Below are 8,728 nucleotides of genomic sequence, written 5' to 3' on the forward strand. Positions count from 1 at the left end.
GGCATGTGGAGAGGAAATTCCATAATCGTTACAGAGCTAAAAGTGCTAAAAAATGCCACAATGGAAAAATGGAAGCTTAAAACATCTAATTGTACCAGGAATATGCTCTCTGTAGCCCAATTTCAGTATGTTACCCTTAGGAGTTTACTGGAAATTTTCCTACACACTGGATAGATAGACAGGTAGATAAATCAGAATTGACGGACAATGGCTTCATAAGGCAGCCATGTGCATGGTGTAATATGAATTTGAAATTTTGATTACTGCCTGGAAGATAATGTTTGTGTTGAATTCTCAAGATGAGAGGAAATAAACCTGTGCAAATAAGAGCTGAGTGGTCTGACTTATCAGCTAGATCCAGTTCAGATTGATATCGAGCCCTGATGGAGAGAGGATCACCCTCAATGTCTGATGAAAATGTTTACTTGAGATGATTTACGGAACTCTGAGACAAACGGTATTATTTAAAGGAGTAGATAACACAGGGATTCACAGAATTCTGGAGACGACCGTTCTTCTCATTTCCACGCAGAGCACAGCACCACTGGGACCCTCCAAGACAAAAAAATGTTTTTGGGAAAACAGCTCCCTCAGTTAGAATCTTGTCAATCTTATAAAGGACTCCAAGAGCCCCAACTGCTGTGGGCCACATCAGTTGCTCTTTGACCTGAAAAGACTGAAACGTGGAGCAGAACATGAGAGGAAGAGCAGAGAGTGGAAGGAGTGGCTGTGGCTGAGCCAGGCATTTGGGATCATAAAGAAGAAATTTCTTGGTTACAACTGAAGGGTACAACTCGGCTTTATAGTAAAAAGTCCAGTTGAACAGAACTAGCTCTTAGAGAATTCAGTCTGGGAATGCTATGAAAATATTGTAAAATGATATTCAGATTCCATAGTAATTCACATAGATTTACTTTTTCTACAGATTATCAGTATTCCATTTCTAAATAACACAGAATAATGAAAAATTTAAAATATCCCATTAATACATTAGAATTTGTTGTGACATATTTGTATCTCTATTAATAAAACACAAGGAAAAGTCTACAGGCATTGACTTTAAATGGGAGTGATTTATCTGTTGCCACAAAATTTATGCAGAGGAATTAACCATGGTGGTGGACAACCTGCAAGGGTTGTTTGCAGTGTAACAGGACATGACTACATTTGTTACATGTGGTAAGCCTTCAAATCCTCTGTGAGACATACACTATTACTCTCCCCAAGTTTTCATATGAAGAAAATGAGACAAGAATAGCTAAAGTAACTTGTACATAACCCAATAGCCAGTAAGTCACTAAGCTGGGCATTTAAAGATACCAAACTAGCTCCACACAGTTACTTATTTTACCTTATTTTCCCACTTCTAAATATTTTAACTGATGATGAAAATAAAATCCATAAAATGGATAATAATAGACATTGACTTTTATGAATGCTCATATGTATGCTATAACTAAGTTATATTAAGCTCTGATAATCTTTTTTAACTTTTTAATTAAAAGTGCAGATATTTAAAAGAAGTGACAAAAGTCTGAAAAAAACTTATGTAGTGTTCAGCCAACTTCAATATCTATCAAATCATGGCCAATCCCTACCCACCTCCCACCCCCATATTTTTCTGAAGAAATTCCCAGACATTTCATTGTATTTGAAGATGTAGTTAATGGGAAATTTCTACAGAGATCCAGGTGTGAGATATCTGGAAGTAAGAATAAAGGTTGGCAGACACTGTAAAAAAAAAAAAAAAAAAAAAAAAAAAAAAAAAAAAAAAAAAAAGAGAGAGAGAGAGAGAGGCAAAGGCTTCCAACAGGATTTGGAAGGCTTGCAGATCAGAGGGCGTATGGCAAAGCCAAAAATAACTGTGGCCAAGTGGGTCTAGTGGAGACTCTATGGGCAGAAGCAACTTGAACTATGTAAAGTTAAGTCACTCAGTGATGAAAACAGAGGTTTTAATGTTTTTCTAAAAAATGAAAAAGCAGCCATTCCTCAAATCAATTTGGGTGTAGATGATCATTAGGCCTCATTTCTCATAACAACATCGCTTACCGAGACTGTTTCTCCAACTGTGGATCTTCAGATTAGCAGACAGCACCATGAGATGAATGTGCAGAGCTATAACTGAACTTTGGCAACTGGAACCCGCTAATGGCTAAGAGCATAACGCAATAGGTACACACCTTGCGTGCAGTGGTAGAAACACAGGTGATAATCATTCGCCCTAAAATTCTCTGACACTTAGAACTAAAAGAACTGTAGTGTAACGGAAGGTTTACTTTTACTATTCCTGACACAAATTTGAGTGTTATACAGCAGGAAGGGTCTGACACTGCAATTTAAAATGACAAAGGGAAGTGAGCGGTGAGATCTGCCTGAATGTGATATTCCCCTTGGACTTTACCATCCCAATATCATCAGAAGCCGCTACATGGTGTGAGGTGCTAAATGGAGATTAAGGTAGAGCAAACATATTTTCACAGCAGGTTAAGAACATAGAGTTCTGGGAATAGAGACCACGTGTGAACTAAGCCTTGAAAATCTATTGATCTATTTGGGTACCCATAGTTTCCAGCTTCCTGAGTGTTTTGGGTGAAAAACAACTGTGTTATATTCAGCTATATTCGAACAGATTGAATAACTAATAGGTATACATTTTAGAAGCTGGGTTTGAAGTATGGACATCGTCTTTAAAGCTAGAATATATTTTTAAAAATAATGAATATATAACTTTTCCACATGAAATAGATAGTGAAAACGGAAAAGAAAATTTAATTTGAAAAACTAAGCATTTAAACTATGACTTATACAGAGGGCTGAAGAGTCAAGTGATGAGGATATTAAAGAATGCTAATACATTGTAGATATTTATAATAGCAACATAATATGAATCATCACTATGGTATTTTGACAGATTTTCATGTCAACCCAGTTCCAAACTACATTCACCATTTTAAATTCAACGCTTATTTTGAATAGAAAAAGGAAACGGGAACCAATACAAAGACGGGATTTTAACTAAAGAGTTTCTGGGAAATGCTTTGCAGCATCATTATATTCAAATGCTAACAATAACGCTTCATTTTTTTTTTTTTTTCAAGAAAAGGAAGCAAAATAAAATAACTTAAAATTTAAAATTATGAACAGATTAGATTTACCAGAATGCAGTTTGTGATTAATCACTGATGATGAGGATGACAATCCCAACAAGGAGAATTCGGAGAAATGAGACAGTGGTGTCTGTGGTGGTGGAAGCAACCTGAATTGAGGATTGTACAATTTAACACTTTTAGAAATACATGTGTGATGATGATGATGATGATGATGATGATGATTTTGAGACTGAGTCTCTGTCATCCAGGCTGGAGTCCAGTGGCACGATCTTGACTCGCTGCAACTTCTGCCTCCTGGAATCAAGCAATTCTCCTGCCTCAGCCTCCCAAGTAGCTGGGATTACAGGCATCCACCACCTCACTCAGCTAATTTTTTTTTATTTTTTTTATTTTTAATAGAGATAAGGTTTCACCACGTTGGCCAGGCTGCTCTTGAACTCCTGACCTCAGGTGAACCACGCACCTTGGCCTCCCAAAGTGCTGAGATTATAGGCATGAGCCACTGCACCCGGCCTATTATAACTACTTTTAAACTCCAGATCTTGTGATTTATTTATTCATTACTAAACTTAATTATATAATTAATAAGCATTAATGAATTAAATTTATTTTATTGGTTTAAAAATAAGGCAATGCTGTCATATGATTGCTTGTATCTAATATTATTAACCTTCTTGAAGAAAATCTTATATTGGCAAAATGAGCACTACACAAACATGGCATAGTGAGAATAGACCATCTCACACTGTTAACTGAAGATACATTCTTTATCCATGCTAAGAATAATAGTGAAATGTCTTTGAAGTGTAGGTAGTGAGAATAGACCATCTCGCACTGTTAACTGAAGATACATTCTTCATCCATGCTAAGAATACTAGTGAAATGTCTTTGAAATGTAGGAAACACATTGGTTTGTTTCTAGTTGTGATCTCACATGGCCTATATAATCTCTGGGAATTTCCGTGATGCAAAATGCAGTACTTTCTTTTGAAAGCCACTGCTGGGGCTGAGATAAATGAGTTTTCATATAAATACTTAAAGAGCTCTGAAACTTTTATGTTAACAAGAGGAAACTTATCAATAGCTATGTACATCTACTCCCAAAGCCTAAAGAAGCTGTTATTAATTGAAGACATGATAGTGTGTTAGAATAAATGATTCTGGTTACAAAAAAAAATTAGTTCTAATTTGAAAATACATCGTTGTGTAATAAAGCACATTCGCATCATGATGTAAATTTATCTTAATCTTCTAAAACACATCCGATATTTAGTTTACAGGTAACAAAAGAAAAAGAAAAGGAATATTTGGTTTCCTGATCATCTCGTTATAGTTGTTTCAATGTGTGTGCTTTGCTTTGCTGGTTTCCATGTGAAAATAGTCAGAATTTGTGCATGACTGAAAACTTTTCAGCAGCAGAAATTTCATGCCATAGATTTTTTTTAATCAGAACTCTTTTATACTTCTTGTTCATATTACAAATAGATGACAAGCAGCTGAGACCATGTTTACCCACTCACATGAGCAATGATTTGCAATCAAGCTGCCTCTAAACTTGCTCTTTCTTAGGTTTCTAAATAGTATGTTCTGTGAAATGATTAGAAGTCAATAATAAAGAAACACATTTAATTCATTGTGATGCCATTTTCTAAAACATAAGTAATATTGATTTGGGATTTGTGAAGATATTAAGCAGTAATGAAACTTGAATTATCCATACTGGGAAGTCTTTTGATTAGCAGAAAAATATGGTCATGACTTTAGGGTTTCTCCCCAAAGCTCTTAATTGTATCATTTCTGTGCTTCATTGTCTCTTATTCTTTAACACATATACTTAAGGAAAAAAAAAAAGGGAGGAAGACTTCCAACACAGATGAAATAAAAGTGTGTTTAAGTTTCAATAGAACAAAGTTCTTCTGGGACTGAATTTAGTATAAAGCAGATTCACCTCAAAGTCAATTCAAAAATGGTATTATTGAAAGCACCAGAAAGACATAATTATAGCATTGTCCTGTGGTCTGGACCCTGAGGCCAATTTCAGAGGGAGACTTCACTGAAATATGAAATTAGATGTAAAAATCACCTTTTCAAGAGCAATTTCATTAATCATATTGGCACAGAAAAGTTTTTTTTTTTCCCCGGCTGTTATACTGACTTATTCCAATTAGCAAAAGTGACCTTTCTTATTACAATGAAGATTTCTAATACTTTATTATATCAAAGGATAAATGAAAACTCTAAGTCCATATCTATTTTGTATATCAAATATGAAAGATAATATGACTATGGTTTCATAAAACGTGTTGTAATATTTTTAAAATATTTCTCTTTGATTCTAACATTGCTGGAAGATTAATTAGTTTTATGAGAGGCCGAGTGATGACCGTGTCATTAAGCTATTCCTGTAATCACCATAAGGCTGTGTTAGACCTTCTCTGTGAGGAACACTGTGTTGTAGCCTGGATATGATCTTAGGATATCCCCAGTTCCCTAAAGAAGAGCTGTGGATTCCATGGCTAATCCCAACCCAGAAAAATATTATGTCACATCACACAGTAATGAACATCATCCAGGAAAAAAATGATTAAAACAGAGGATGGTTTTCATTACTTCAAACAGAAGATTGTAACTTTGCAAGCAAGTCAATGTATCCAATTTCTCATACCTCTTCACCTTTGACCTCCTGCCTGTGTATATCTGTGTGTGTGTGTGTGTGTGTGTGTGTGTGTGTACTGCATCTATACTTTGTCACTGCGTGGTTTTCTAAACAATTTCTTTGTAGTATCTAAGAGCACTTAGCAGTTTGGCCTTTCTGTGGCATTTCACTCTTGTGTTGATTATATTTGATTTCAAATAAATGCTGTAGGTGAAGGGATAAGTGGATACAAGAAATCACATATATTGAAGTCCTCACAACATTATTATAACCCTCTGTTTTAAATTAGGAAAGGCACCGTCTTAGAATTGGTGTCTCCATTGCCACATCTTCCCTTGTGGTACCCACTCTTTCTTACCCAAATTACAATGGCCTGGCCCGTGACCAATCCTGCTCAGACACTGTGCAAAGGTGAGGCATCCTTCTGCTTATGCCTCTGCTACCTCCAATTGTTGCAGAAGCACTAGAGCACCTGGAGCAAGGGACAGAGGGTAGTGTGTGGGCGCAGGAGCCCAAGGCATCCCCATCTTCTTCCTGGACAGACCCCTTACCTCACTGTTGATGAAGCAAGAGGAAGCAACTCTGCTTCCCTACTTCATGTCTGAATGATTTACTGTATTCAAAGAGCTCTCAGGACATTCACAAAAGAGAAGTGGTTCTCCTTCTTCTTTATTTTCACTAAGAGCAAGTTAAAACTACTCCCCAGATATTAGACTCATATTGCTTTTACATAATTTCATGCATGGGCTCCCAAACTATAAATTTCACTCATAGAGATACTAAAACATGGAAACAGTAAATACAAAGCTCTTGGTGAAGCAGTATCAGTATCACATTTTAATTTCTCCTATGTGATTCAACACTTGAGGATCCTTTTCATATGGGGTCTATTGAGGTACTTTTCCTACAGTAGTCACATAAACACACATTGTTGATGTGTCATGCGTGATTTATACAACAAACATATTCATTATGAAACTTCATAATTCCTCAGAAGTAGCAATATTGGAAACCTACATGCAGCCTCTCAAAGCAGTGTTTTTGTGGTTGTTGTTTTGCTTTGTTAACGTTTTGTCTTCTTTTTTCTTCAGGAATGGGCAGATCGTTTTTTGTGTGTATTACATAAGCAGCTTATTTGATAGTGGTTTGCATTTATGACCCCCATTACCAAGAAATATCCATCTTTAAAAGTAGAATCCCCTTTGGCCCTGTTATCTAGTCACCTGTGAGAATAAGGCAGTAACTGAGCATGACAGGGGACTCACAGAGTCACGCCTGCTGTCGTGATGGGTAACCCGGGGACATCCATGCATCAAGGGAAATGTTTCATGATATTAGCCAGACTGTTTAAATTGTTATTTTCCTTTCTCTCTCCCTTGTTCTTTTGCTTGTCTTTCATCTTATTCGCATTCTAGCCTACTCTCTTTATGTAAGAGCATTGAATCAATTTAAATGTTTATGTAATATAATCCCACCATTCATATATTTGCACATGAAACATGATTGCTGTGTACTGGGCAGTCTCTATTAGGTGATAAATCATAAATGACTTTCATATCACTAGGTATAGATGGGTGGTTGGATAAACAATTTTCCAACATTATTTAGTTTTTCATAATTCTCCGATGTATAAGATATACGTAGACCCATTTTCCAGATGAGGAACCGGAGAATACAAGAAATCTTCCAAAGTCTGTAAATGTTAGAGCGAATATGCAGATTTAGTTTGGCAGAAACAAATATGTCTTTGTTTTGTCTCATTTTACTTCTTACAAATAATAATTTTTTTAAAGAAAAGCTAATTATAAATTATTGATAAATTGTTAATTCAAAAGTAATGATGGACTAAAAAATACTTTTTTTTTTTTTTTTTTNAATTTTTTTTTTTTTTTTTTTTTTTTGAGATGGAGTCTTGTTCTGTCGCCCAGGCTGGAGTGTCGTGGTGTAGTCTCGGCTCACTGCAACCTCCGCCTCCTGGGTTCAAGCAGTTCTCCTGCTTCAGCCTCCCAAGTAGCCAGCATTACAGATGACAGCCACCATGTCTGGCTAATTTTTTGTATTTTTAGTAGAGATGGGGCTTCACCATGTTGGCCAGGCTGGTCTCGAACTCCTGACTTTGTGATCTGCCGGCCTCAGCCTCCCAAAGCACTGGGATTGCAGATGTGAGCCACCGCACCCGGCCTAAAAATACATTTAATATGTTCTGACTATATGCCAAACATGTTTTAGGTAATATACAGTTAGAAAATAAGCATATATCTACCTTCATACAATTTAAATTTTCCTAATGGGAGACAAATAAAACACGTAAGTAAAGACATAATACATTAGATTGTGTAAGTGCTAGGACAAAATAAATAGAGAAGGGGGGATGGGTTCTAAGCATTGGTGTGTGTGTGTAAGTTAAAGAAAAGAAGAAGTATGCTATTTCAATAATACCTGTTATTGAGTTGGTAAGACAGTGAACCTTTGTTCATGCAAAGAGGTGAGAAAGGAGCCACCTTTGATTGAGTGCAGGATGTGTATTTGCAAAACAGCATAAAGAGACAATGGGTGGAAAACTGTGCTCAATTTCAAGAGTGGAGGAGATGCAATCATAAAGCTATGAAAGGTCATTGTGATGACTTTTATGCTGAATAAGCTGGGAAGCTACTAGAAGGTTATGAGCGAGGAGTGACACAGTCTTCTTATCTTGAAATAATAACTCGGGGTGCATTGTTGAGAATTGAATATTGGGAACTAAGGGGAAAATCAGGGAAAAGAAGTAGGACGTTATTTCAGTAACACCTGGAAGGAATGATGGTTTCCTGGACTAAAGCAAGGTTTAGTGAAACAGAGAAGTCATTAAAGAACTATGAGAGCAAATATTGGAAAGATTGTCTATGCAGATTTTAAACTCATCCAAATTTATAGTAAGAACAATAAAAAAAAAATGAGACAATGATCCAGGTAATAAAATATT

This window comes from Rhinopithecus bieti, unplaced genomic scaffold, assembly GCF_001698545.2.
Source record: "Rhinopithecus bieti isolate Rb0 unplaced genomic scaffold, ASM169854v2 scaffold_47225, whole genome shotgun sequence".
Classification (NCBI taxonomy): domain Eukaryota; kingdom Metazoa; phylum Chordata; class Mammalia; order Primates; family Cercopithecidae; genus Rhinopithecus; species Rhinopithecus bieti.